A 14,032-nucleotide genomic window follows, 5' to 3' on the forward strand; every position below is an offset into this window, starting at 1 on the left:
GAATTCTACAACAGTTCTTTACTGTAAAAATAATACAGTAGCCTACATTTCTGTGTAGAGTATTTAACAGTATAATACTGTCAGCTATTTTTCATTTTAGTGTTCTGACAACAGATGGCTTTACTGTTAAGAACAAGCAACTTATGAGAAACAGCCCCACAACAAATGTCAAAATAGAGCCTTGTGCCTGATGAAGATTTTACAAATGTTGAACCAAACGAACCAACTTAACTTTTTGTTGATTGACCTCAGAGAAATCCAGTCAGGTGGTTGTGAAGAAACAAACAAAACAAAAAACAATAGCAACATGTGATTATGGCATTTAGATAGCTTGATTTAAGTTTCAGGTACGCAGAATGTAGATATCTGAAACTCGAATTGTAGATACCCATACACATGAATGGCAAAAGTCACATAATTGTGACTACAGATCACAGATCTCACAGATATCTGTCATCGTAATTCCAGATAGTCAAACTTGGCGATTAAATGTTAAAAAGACTTGCCAGACCTCACACACCTGCAACTCAGTGTCAGATTTCTCTCCCAGGCGACACCTCCTGCACTGCTGCCCACTCCTCTTCCTCCTCCACCTCCTCCTCCTCCTCCTCTCTTGTTCAGCTCTCAGCCAAAGATGAGCTGCAGGTAGATGAGTGACATGTATTGACAGACCCACAAGCTGTTCAGTGTGATGAGAGATGACATCCCTGGCACGGCAGCGACACCCAGAAACATGTTTGTTTAAAAATAAATAAATAAATGAATAAAGAAAAATATCACTAAAAGAACTGGGGAACAAACAATATTCTCTCAACAGTAGGAAAGCAGAGATTTAGGTCATAAAAAATGATGGTGGAACTGCTTCAGTTACGAGGTCCTGGTACTGTAAATGCTGACTAACTTACAGGCCACTTGTAGACCACACACCACTTGTTGTGTTATGTGCACTTACATACAGTACATACATGTTGGGGCAGTTGCTCACTGTTTTGTCCAACCAATAGGAGTGTAGGATAATAATCCTAAATGTTATTTGTGTATCTGTACTTGTCCTGTTAAGATAAGTCAAAATATGTGCACTTAAAAAAACACTTAGATTCAGACAGCAACCAGAATGTATAAAACGTGGATGTTGACATTGCCGAACCACTGATATGTCATGATAAGGTGTTCCCACTAGATGGCAGTGATGCTCCAGCTTCTTACTAAGAGGTATAATTATTAGCAGTCCCCAGCTGAAGCACAAATCACATGTAAGGAATTTTGCATGACTAAGTATCTTGAAGTGGACTGCAACACAGCAAAATGCCTTTGGTAAATACAAAAAAAAATAATAATAAGGTACTGTATGACTTGCGGAATGAATCATCACAAAAATACTGGTAATCTCCCACTGTATACAAAAACACTTTTAAAGTAAATAGCATTACTTGTGTGCTTGCGTAGCATCTTGGCCTTCTCGTTGTATTTGGTATTTGTGTGCCGAGTCTCTGCAGACCTGACAACAGTCGCCACCAACACAAAACCCACAGAACTTCACCATCCTTGATTCAAAATTGCAATCAAGTCAGGCCTGCGGGGGGAAGTTGGGGTCCAGGCTCTAGTTTGTGATGTTCTGTCGATGGCAACTAATCGTTACAGTGTCTGCCAGCACGCACGTCAAGCCTGCAGCATGAGAGCGAGGGGAAAAGTGGAAAATTAGCTGGTGCCAATTGCCAGAATGATCACATGACTGCAACACAAGGGAGCAATGGTACGCATGGGTTTGCATCAGGGAACGTTCCGGCAAACGCACAAACATCTTACAACAATCATCGGTGCTTTTCTCAGATATGATTCAGGGCTTTTATTAAAAGAGGAAAAACTCACCTCTTCAACAATTTTGGGAGAAAAACTCTTTCTAACTGTGGATCTTCTTCTCTCAGCTATATCTACCTCGTCCTGTACTATCACTTTCACTCTCTTTTTTTTTCATGTTCTGTCATCTAGAACAAGAATTGTGAATTGTTAAACATTTTTATTATTATTTTACCCACATAAACAAAATCATACCATTAATCTGAACAAGCTGGGGATTAAACCACCAACCCCCCTCTGATTACTGGACGACTCGCGGCCATAAATAACACCTACAGTCTGTTTAAACTCCACATGGCTGTGAGAAGTTCTTCAGTTTCCTCCGTGAACTGTATTGTGGGCTCACGGTGATAAATCAAAGGCATTTATACTGTAATAAAAAGTGACAACTCTTCATTATCCCACTTTTCTGTGAACATGAATCTTTGATAGAATTAACATGTAATGGAGAGCAGGAACACATTGCTTGAATTCCGCCGGCAGCACCGCTGCATAATACAACCAGCAGTCCATCATTCCTTGAGAAACCGCTCTGTGCCACGCCTTCAAGTCACTTACTAATGAACATTTCTGAGGCTTGCAGTGCAGTGCAGTGCGTTCTTATTCACCTCACACCTCGTGTGTTTGGATATGAAGATTCACGCCTGTGCGCACACACACACACACACACAGTCAATTGTAGCCATGGCAAAAAAACAAGCAGCCCAGGCTTTTTGTTCTGTCGCACGTAAGAGTTCACCTCCTGACCTCTGACCTATTTTCACCCAGGAACAGAGAGTAAGGGCATATGGACGCAGCATTCGCACTATGAGTTTAACACCGCGGCGTATGTAGGTCAGCAAATGGCCCTCAGTGTCACTTGCAAACCATAAACAGATCGAGAATGCACCGTCGTGTGTGTGTGTGTGTGCCTCTGTGTGTATGAGGTCCAACTTATTGCAGGGTTGATGTGCAATTCACATGATGCACTGGGGGTAGTCCATCTGTTGCCAATGCTTCTCCATGCTTGTTTGACCATTCAAATGGCTTGTCTAATTATTTGTCAGGACGTGCATTACATGATGGTAACGCTGATAGATGCTCTCATTCCACTGGATGTTGCTTTTAAGCTCCTCTCTTTGTACTTTAACAGAGACCAGATCATGAGACACAGAGATATAAAACCACAGTAATATCATTTTGTATTATAATGTCGTTGTTCTTACATTCTCTCCACTTCAAGGTTTGCTCAGTGCTCACAGTTCACGTTTGGTTTAGTCCTTCAGCTTCTTGTTTCTTCTGATCTGTAAACAACAACAACTTATCATATCTTTCATAAAAAAAAAAAAACCCCATCATGTTTTATATTGTATTTTGTATAACATATTGTAAATATGTAAATATGTTTTATATTGTATTTTGTATAACATATTGTAAATATGTAAATATGTTTTATATTGTATTTTGTATAACATATTGTAAATATGTAAATATTTAGTGATGGGATAAAGTAGACGAGATGTGTTTGTTTGACGTAAACTATGTATCTTTTTTTTTTCCCCTTTGCCAAATTAAAACAAAGGGCTTGAACTTAACGTCACTTTATTAGTCTTAAACTATGGTTAAAGTGGAAATTTAAACTGCCCAGTAAAAATTCCTCCTCATCACCTACAAAGCCCTAAATAACCTTGCCCGCTCTTATGTCACCGACCTTCTCCGCCGCCATTCCCCCACCCAGCCATCTCCAACCTCCTGACCCCCATCACTAGAACCAAGCATGGAACCTTGGGCGACTGAGTCGCCCACCGTGGCCCCTACCCTCTGGAATTTCCTTCCAGGAACTCTGACTCATTACAGACCATCAAATCACAAATCACCCACCTGTTCAAACTGGCAATCCCATAGCTTTAACAGTCATTATTTAATTTATTTATTTCCTCCTACTCCTGGCACGAATTTGTGCGAGGAGTCTATTGTAATCCTTCAGATTATATCAGTGGCTTTCCAACAGTGAAGACAGTTGAGTGAGGGAGACAGTGAGACTTCACTCCCCGACTTATGTGGGGGACACTTGAGTTCTAGTTTTCTTTTGTTATATACCTTTATATATACAGTATATATATATACATTTATAGGTATATATATGATCCCTTACTGAATATGATACATAGTTTTTCTACAAGGTAAAAAGAAAGATGTGAAATTGAGGACAATGGCGGCAATTAGGAAGTTACAGGAATTAATTTAATTCTAAATGTACAATAAAAAGGGCATTAGATGTAAATCTACATTATCGTCACTTCCTGATTCCTTAATTGCAGTTTCACACTCACTGGCCTCTGTTAAGTGTTCGAATTATGGCCCATGGATGAGCCTGAGCCTGCAAAGGCGAACAACTCATGTCTGTCGTGATTTTGCGGTGCAGAGGAGATGTGTGCGTCTCATGGAGTTTGACACAGATTTAGCGAGCAGTGTGCGTCTCGTGAGGCGACAGCACTGATGCTTCAGTGCTTCAGCTAACATCGCAGAGTTCATGCAACCAAAGCCTTGATGACCCTTGTGTGACACTCGTGATGCAGCCAGCTACCACTTATGGTACGGCTCAAAGTGAAGGAAGCATGAGAATTCTGTTTCACAATCCAGTGTCGGCTGTTAACATGGTTTGCTCTCTCACGCACACACACAAATTAATGAGGAAACTTTTAACTTTTCCCTCTTTAAGTTTTATTTCAGCATAAACATTTGTGATTTCATTAAAAATGATAACAAGGCATCATCTCGTCCATCATATATCCTGGCTACAAAGTCAAAAACCAACTGTTGGATGTACATGTACACATGTTTGGGTACAAATGTACAACAACAAATGTAACAAATAACAACTTACATCCATACACTGGCAGATTATTCAATCCAGTTTAAAATAAATGATTTGTAGTATTAGAATCAGAATTGCTACTTTAACTTTTTCCTTTTTCCAAGTTTTTCCAAGTTTATTCATCGATACATACATGAAGACATGATTTTAACAAAAAAGATAGTTGTAAATCATGATAATTGTTTTTTTTTATGTGCAACCTTATTTTTTGGATAATTATTTCATCATGCTATTTTGCAAATAACCCAATAAGAGGCAACAGAAATAAGAGAATAAGCCTGTATGAATAAAATATGATTGATTGATTCAACTTATTGTAACTTTTAAAGGTGTTCCGGCATATACTGTTACTTGTAATTACTTATATCACCAAATATTAATGAAAGTATTAACAAACTGCATCCATAAAGTCACACTGAGGAACTCCAGGGAAGTGACAGCTACAGTAAGTGCATAAAGATCCTCCTCCCTCACCTCCCCTCCTCTACAGCTCACCGGGGACACGCGTCCTCGTCTGCAGGTGTTCACACCAGCCACAGCTGTCAATGTCAGCCGTGGTATCTGGAGTGACAGCCTGTTGACAGCGGTCGATTTTAATGTCAGCAGCTTCATAGTGTCCTCCTGGGGAAGAGAAAGACATCATATGTGCAGTCATGGACTGAGGTGGAGACGGAGGAGGAGCTCTGAGTTTGGAAATATGGCGACAAACCGATGGCTCGATGAATGGTCTGTATTTATATAGTGCTTTTCTAGTCTTGATGACCACTCAAAGCTTGCCATTTGCCATTCACCAATTCACACTCACTTTCATACAGTGCATCCATGTGCAGCACATTTTCTATCACTCATCTTTCATACCCGTTCACGTGCTGCCGTCATGTGATAAAACACAACATTAGCCCATGTTCTGTCATTTTGGTGAGCAGGTAAGAGATGAACCGCAAACCACTAGAATCAGACTCGACACATTCAAGAACTCTACTGTAGATTCATTAAAAATACAATCATTAAAAAACAGCATTCCTCCCCGACAATCACAAGGAATCATTTAAAAATATCCAGATCTTTGAATGGAATTTGTTTCTCAGACCAGATATCATGAGGCATGTCAGCTCTTTAGCTGTGTTGCACTTTAGTGAATGAGTGGGAACACACAGTAATGAAGTGGTCAGTATTAACACTAAAACAAAAAATGCTTGATGGCAGTTTAATGAATGTGTTTTGCAGGTGATTTTCCAAATTCAGTGTTAACTGTATATGACTGTATATATACAGTCATGTAAATGTCTGTATATAGTCTTTCAAAAACATGTTTAAAACTAAAAATATAAATAACAAACAGTATTCATTCTTCTTTTTATACTCACTGGGCTTCTTCTCTGAGAAGTCAGAAATGAATCAAGCATAACATTCAACCACTAAAACTAATGTTTCTGTTCAGGAATGCAAGAAAATAAGTATAATTTGACAACTTAATCAATCTATTTTTTCATATATTTTTTTATTTATTTAAAAATTCATGGATAACAATAATAATGTGTTTTGGTTAAAGAGCTTCTTTATACCAGTGATTAAAAATCCAATGATTTTAATAATTACGAACTGCTGTTCATTAAGGGTATCTGTGGCTTTGGCTGGCGGTCTAATGCCTTTGTTAAGCACTGTATCTTTTAGAAAATAGTGGCTGAGAACATGTGAAAACATTACAACTAAATGATGACAACTAAAGGATTATGGAGTAAAGACTGAAAACAGATTCTCTCCAGTGTTCTATTAAGGAATCTTTAAGAATGTCTAAAAATATGGCTCAATGATGCCCCAGAGCCATAGTTAGCTAAACTAGGCTGTAATGATATAAAAACCATCAACAAGATTCTTTTTTTTATGTCCCATTCCCTTAATAGTAACTGCACTTGCTTCCTCCTTGGTAGTCGGGTCTGGATACTCAAACTCACAAAAGCTCTGCCACTTTTTATAAAAATGTCCGTATGAGAAGAAGAACAGACTCCTGGTGTGAGGCTGCAGGTGACACTGATAGATAAAGAGGGACAGACAGAGCGGAGGACTGTGGCTTAACCAGTTCTGTCTTTATGTATAATCAGGAAATCAGCTTCATTGTCATTATACAACCGAAATTGCATAACGAAATTTCAAGGTCAAATGGAGGGTTGATAAGAGCCGTTGCGACTGAGCGCGCTGGCACAGTGGTTAGAGTGTGTGTGTGTGTGTGTGTCTTTCCTCCTCTAGTGGCAATACTCACAGCATTTCACTTTGAGAATTGTATCTAATTTAAAATCCAATTTTTAAAAACTGGAGCAACTTTTTAATCATTCAAATTGTACAAGGTGGTTATTAAAACAATTCCCTGTGGGGTCACAGACTTTATTTTTATGTTGTGCTTGTCAATAAGGAATATAGATTGACAATTTATTACTAATTATTTTGCAGCTCCATAAGATATATGGTCATAAGCCCAGCAGAGTTTCCAGGACCTCACTTTGAGAACCACTTAACCTTGTGCTGCTTCCGTTTATTCACATATTACCAACTGTGATTAAAAGGGCACCTTTCATGCAGCGAGTCCACTGCTGAGACCTTCTGGAGACTGTTGAGAAACATGATTACAAGATTATAGTGTTTAGCTGGCACATCCACATTCCACTGGTTTTAAATCGATCAAGCATCTGTGCTGGGAGAAATGGGTCCATCCCACAGAGGCCTCGCTTGACCACAGCGGTACCCCGGGACATCCTCAGGAGTTTTGTGGAGTCCATGTTGTTAGCGGCACTTCACTGGCTCTTTTTCAGGATTGATTTTAAAATAGTTTTATTTGTTTTTAATCGTCTTCATGGTCTTGTCCCACAGTATCTCTCTCCTGCTTCAGTCGTACGCTCCCTCGCACTCTCTCAGGTAGTCAGATCAGTTATTGTTAGTCGATCCTAAGACATAGAGCAAGCTTGGAGGTGAGCACGCTTTTTCAGTCGCTGCTCAGAAACTATGGAATGAGTTGCCTTTGCACATCAGGCAGGTCGATTCACTTCCTGTTTTTAAGTCCTCTCTTAAAGATGTTGGCTTTTACTATTTTTATTGTTTTTACTTTCTTTTAATGTCATTTGAAATGGCCTGTAACACAGGTGTGTACTTTCAACTGTGTTGTCTTTAAAGTGCTTCATAAATAAAGTGGTAGTAGTGTGACTTGGTCAGTATTTGACCTACACCACATCACTGTATAGTGTTGCACACAGCTGGTCAAACAGCATGTTTACTTCAACACAGCTCGGTTGTCAACAAGGCATCAACACAGTGTTTTGCTGTGTTCTGGGAGCTCAGTTCATTTCAATAATACATGAACCGCGACTGCGTGTGTGCTGCCTCTCATCCCAGCTGACCTCAACTCACCTAACCTTCCACCACCGTGTCTGTCTTCAAAGTGACATCAAGTGACACCAGACCGACAAGAGCACTGACACTCTCCTCCTGAAACTCTAAACGTTTTTGCAGTAAGTGAGCAAGTATTCTTGTCACTGTCCCTCTCATATGACACGTTGAAGGTAATTTTTTTCATGCTGGATTTGTATTTTTAAACATTTTTAATTACATTTATTGAAAAGACTGAACTAAAAATTGGTCCCTTGTCAATACTAACCATATTATGCACAACAAAGGCTTTGACAATTTAAATCAATGATATTAACCCACCTAGACACATTTGTGTGTTTTTGGCTTTTAATTTCTAGAATGATTTATCTTTTTTTTCATGCATATTGTTATAAATGTATGCCAGGTTCTGCATTTTTTTGAGTGTATTTTTAGTCTGTCATAAAACGATGTTAACTAAAATACTCACACTAACACACCTACGCACAAAAATGTCCTCATTGAAATCCATATTTATCATGACAAAAACATGGCAATTTAAGGGTTAAAAACCTTTTTGAAAATTATACAATTTGTATGGCATAATAATGTGTGTTAATGTGAGTATTTTATGACATTTTAGGAAAAATAATAAACAAATGTTTCTGCTACACTTTCACATATACCAGGCTGCAAAAATAATCCAGTTTGCATGAAGAAAATAATTAATAATTAAAATATTAAGTAGAATATAATAATAATTTAATAAGTTATTGTGTTTTTCTGGACATCATGACAAAAACTTGACAATTGGGTTAAGGGTTAAACATTTCAAAAATAAATTCATATTTAATATGTATGGAAAGGACTGATGTTGGTTTAAAACAAGGTGTGTTAACATTACTTTTTTAAAGGTGCATCTAAGGGTTAAAGTGAAAATGCATCTTCCCCCTCCAACCCATTTCCCCCCACTGCTGCCAGTTGTATTCTTATTTTTAGAAGGAAAACCACAGGTGTTACTAATAACACTGATAAGAAATGCATTCCATGTAGATGGGCTAGTTCCATGGATGGAACAGAGCTACAGGATCATTAATGTAATTAGCCACACATGTGCTTTTCCTGCTTTCTCTCTGCCATGAACAGCGTCATAGAAACGGTCCACTAAAACTTGGTGCACTGTATGTTACATTTGTGTTCTTTCAGCATCTAACAGATGTACACAAAAAAGAAAAGAAAATCCTACTCTGGTGTGTTTGCGAGTGCTATCATGCAGCTGAAACTATTTTTATGAACTTAACACACGATTCAGTTCATAAAAATCTGGTGCCCAGTTCAGTGCAAGGAGAGTTGCTCAGCCAGCACATGCAGTGATCCATCATCATAGCAGGGTTGTTCCACGCTAACAAGAAGAAAATGTTTAGTTTTCCATCTTCTCCAGTGAATGGACACAGTGTATTAAAAACCTGGCATCTTTTTGCGCCCGTTAGGTCATTTTTCTATTAACTGTGATAAATGAAATTTTGCTGGTAAATATTTTTTGTTCCATGCTTGTCTCATATTTTAAAGTGGACTTAGATGTCATAAAAAAATGTAATAGTGCTTGCTATAGGTGAATTTGTTTTCTTTTAGCTGTTCTGATTTAAGAAAAAAAACAAAAACAAAGAAAAAACAGTTTTTCTGGACATAAGGCTCCTTTCAGTGGGAGGTTTGGAGAGCAGGTCCCAGACAGAGGACAGAATTATTGAAGGTAGTAGTAGTACTTTATCCCTCGAGCAGCCCTGGAGGGAAGTTGATGTATAGCATTAACTACTCATTGGTCTGCCCTTTCGCCTTTCTCTCCCTCCTCCTTCCAAGATCACTGTCTATATCCGGGCCAGCATCCTGAATGGAGTGCGCTCTCATGTTCCAGATATTAAATTACTCATAAAATATTTGCCTGGCCTCCAGGCTCTGCTGCAGCCTGCTCTGAAAACCTCTACTTAGCCCCTGAAACGTCTCCAAGTGCAGGCTTGTGTCACCTCGTCGAGGAAGGTCAATTTTTCCAATTTAGAAGCCGCGCATTACAGGCCATTTCAAATGACATTAAAGTCACAGTTGTTACTCTTTGTCACCTTTCCCCCCCCCTCCTCCGTGTAGTTGTACCTCATCCTTGCATGCAGGTGTGGAAGACTCGTGTCCTTAAAACAAGCAGTCTGAGAGAGGCTGAACTCTGTCAGTAACAAGATAAGTCCTGAGCATTCACGCTGTGTGCAGTCGCATATACTGAGCCACGGAGTTCCATCAAGCTCAGTGAACTCTGAGGACATTTTATAGATTCTGCTGCAGAGTTCAAAAGGGCAACTTGAGAATTATGTCTGAAGTGTTATGACTGACCCTGATAGCTGCTGGGTTTGTGCCACATCCTCATATTTGTGTGACTGTTGTTTTTTTATTTTTATTATTATTTATTTAAAATAGGGACCAGGCATATTACTAGACATTTTCATCTAAGTGTACAAGATTATAGCCAGTGGCTATTTTCCATCTTCAGCCCCATGGCAGGTTGATGGTAACACAAAACAGCAATGTAAAATAACAGACAACAACAAAACATATGAACACTGACAGCTGTAAAGACGGGGACAGGGTCACACACCTCACAAAGACATTTTTAGAACAGATCACATATAATAAATATAAAAAACATGTTACCTATGACAAGCCAGAATAGTGTTTTTTGTGTCGTTTGTTTTCTTTCGGTGATAAAGTGCCAAGAGGTGCTGAGTATTTAATGCTAAAGAGGAAATTATTCAATAGTGTCTCTAGAGGAGTTAAACTATTAAAATCTTTGTTTTAAACCACATCTCATACATACATCAATTACAACTAAATGAAAAGTTCCAAACAACTTAAGGGTAAAAACAATTTCTTTGTTTCTTTTGAATAGACTGGATGGTGTGTGCAGTAACTCTTGTGTGGGCAGACATCGAGACGGATGAAAGCAGCTCCCTCAGCTGAAAGGAAAAACCAAGGCTGTGTTTAAAAGGAGCTGCAGTACGTGCAGCTCTGTGGGTACAGGCTCCAACGCTGCATGAAATGATGGTTTTAATTCCCACATGAGCTGTGTGTGTGTGGAATTACTTCCATGATCCAACAAATATGTGTTGATTAAATCTCACTTAAATTGTGACTTCAGTATATTTACTGCTGCTTGTGAGATATTATGCCCACAGGAACGAAAATATAATATGCAAGTGAAGCAGTGTTTCCCCCCCCGAACGCAAGACACTGACTTTATTAACACCTGCAACTACTTTCCCTCCAGTACGTATGTCAAGATGCATAAAATTCAATCTACATCTATGGTCCCACTATTTAAATACGTACTCTCTTCCAATATGTAAGAGATCCAACAAACATGCTCCGGACAAAACTGAAGTTTTACTGCGAAAATAAGTCACAGTTATAGTTTTCAAATAACTGCGGCCACATCCTGCCAAATGCAACCTGTTATTTCCTCCTCTTGGAAGAATATAAGACGCAGATAAAGCGATGCAAAGCAGATGTGAAGATCCCTCTGACTTCAGAGCTCAAGCATTCACATGTGGCCACTGAAGGCCTGACAAATGGAGTCGCACTTTCTCTTACTCACAGATCTCGGTGCAAAAAAGGTGAGAATGCAGTCACCCGTGATTATTACCAGCTCACTCATGAAATTGCCAACCACGGGGCAGCGATGGAGCAGAGACAGTCAGACACAGACCGCTGATTTGTTTAGCCTCACCAACAGATAAAAGAAAACCCTAATATGTTATTGTCCATAACTTCCAGCCAAACACCCACAAACCAATACTGTTAATTTGAATCCACACACATGAAATATCTGCAGTATATTCCACTGAGAGGCTTTTTATTTTAAAGACTTTCATTTCCTCCAGCTTTGTTTATTACATCCAGATTAGATTCTTTCTTTTTTTAATCAGTGTGCAGCAGTCTTAGTGCACACTGCGCTGAATCAGGAGTATTTGTCAGAATCCCACGCAAGTGAAAAAAATCCTCTGCAGCCACGGCAGCAAAAAAAAAAAAAATTCAATGTCTTCCCATATACAAATCATGGATTTATTAATGCAAAAGTGAGTGCTAAGAATCTGGATAATCCAAAACCATGAAGCTGATTTGACCTTGAATGTGATTCAACAGCTCTCTGCACCTCAGAAAAGAAGAGTTTGTTCTGAGCTCCCACTGTTGCTGTACTGTATGAGCGCGTATCTGGAAACCCTTAACCAAAGGCACAGAAAGTATAAAAGTATAAATTACCTCTGAGGTTGGCGATCTACACTATCCTAATACTCCAGAAACATGGCGTATAAATCATTCAAATCATATCCGTGTTTCTGCTGCATGTCGAGGAGCGAGTGAGTTTTCTGCACCGGTGATTCTGTGTGACGGTGCTTTTATTGAGTTACTTCTCTGCACAGAGATGTTCAGCCTCAACAATGGCACATTAAAAATAGCAAAAATGTTTATTTTTTCCACAGAAAAACACATGTGAAGACTCCTCCTTTAAATGGCTGAACAAAACTTCCTTTCCCCTCCCTGAGTTTACCATAAACAAACAACCAATAGCATAAAATGAATATTCCCTAAATATTAATATAGAATATACAAATTGAACTGCTGTTAAAAACAATGGATTAAATAATATTTTGCGTATGGTGTTAATCGTTCTTTTATAGTGCTGTAAAATCCCAAAGTTCTATTAACGTTTGTTATGTTTTATCACATTTAGCTTTTAAAAATACTGTCATATTGTATTGTATGTATTTAATTTGTAAGATATAAGAACACAATGACTAATAATGATGTTTTTATTAATATTATAATTTACTATGAACGTAAAAAGGAAGAATTAATTATTATTTAAACAACATTTTGTAGTTTTGTAATAACTTTGGAATGGTAAAATAATAAAGCTTAAGAGATTTAACAGATATAAGGACAAAATTAAACATTTCCTATTTAGAATAAACAAGGTGCGACATGTGAACGTGAGTTTGAACATGCAGGATTTATTTCAAACTTCTCAAAATCTCAGAAATGGTGCAGGTAATCCCTGATCCCTCCGGACCTATTATTGCTCGCTGCCTGCAGACGATACATACATACATTTGTTGACATATATTGTACATTTAGGAGGTCACTTTATCACATTACACCAAACACCGCCATTATCATACACTTGAGTGATAGAGATAAGCCACAGTGTAAACTAGCTCTCCAGTGCAATTCATGACCCACAAGTCAAGCCAGATTAGGCCTGATTGAATCGCTGGTGCCATATGTGACCTACAATCTGTGCTACCCTTGTACTGCAGAGTGGGGGGGGGGGTCAGTGATCTCCCCAGGCAAAGGTTGCCATGGGAACGACCTCTGGATGCTCCGCTCTACTATTTGCACTCCTCACACATCTTAAGGCCAAAACGATCCGGGATTTCTTTATGTCCCGTTCGCTCTCTCTCGCTCTATTTCCTCACTCTCTTTTGAACACTTTGAGCTCTTTCTGTTTCCTCTCCACTCAGACAGATGTTTACAAGCAGCGGCATTGGGACACAGATGCTGACACATACATGTGCAGGCATCATGGCAAAACACACGGGGGCAATAACCCCCAGCCTTGCAAACACTGCTAACATGCAAGTTTAACACCTGTTTTTGGGCAGTAACATAAAGGTGGACTTAGCAATTGTACTGATTTGTGTATGGTGAAATTAACATAAACTAACCACCCAGCTGTGTGGATCTGGGTTAAATGGTTCAGACTGTGTTTCCTTTCAGGGGGAAAGGGAAGAAAAACAACATCTCTTCATTTTTTTGTGTTGTTTTAAATACTTGATCAAATGCTCGTCCTAATATATTTTGGCAAGTCATTTCGGTGGAACGTCATTTGAAGCTCTTTAAGCCTCCAGACAAATTCTGGTC

General features: G+C 38.8%; 1 protein-coding gene across 7 annotated transcripts in view; it reads right to left on the reverse strand.

The window, feature by feature from the left end:
* lactbl1b (lactamase, beta-like 1b) overlaps positions 1-14,032 on the reverse strand; it is a 40,501-nt gene that overhangs the window by 18,172 nt on the left and 8,297 nt on the right. Inside the window, exons 2-5 of one of the 7 annotated variants that reach the window (XM_044023820.1) lie at positions 5,210-5,335; positions 3,063-3,140; positions 1,431-1,665; positions 521-639 (exon numbers count right to left, since the gene is read on the reverse strand). The exons of 1 other annotated variant lie outside the window; for it this stretch is intronic. The gene's annotated coding sequence lies outside the window, so the exon portion shown is untranslated. Of the gene's footprint in view, positions 1-232; positions 360-520; positions 640-1,430; positions 1,666-3,062; positions 3,141-5,188; positions 5,336-14,032 lie in introns of those variants that run through there. 5 more of the 7 variants (XM_044023819.1, XM_044023821.1, XM_044023822.1 and 2 more) reach the window with 5 other exon arrangements.

This window comes from Solea senegalensis, linkage group LG4 (assembly GCF_019176455.1).
Source record: "Solea senegalensis isolate Sse05_10M linkage group LG4, IFAPA_SoseM_1, whole genome shotgun sequence".
Classification (NCBI taxonomy): Eukaryota; Metazoa; Chordata; class Actinopteri; order Pleuronectiformes; family Soleidae; genus Solea; species Solea senegalensis.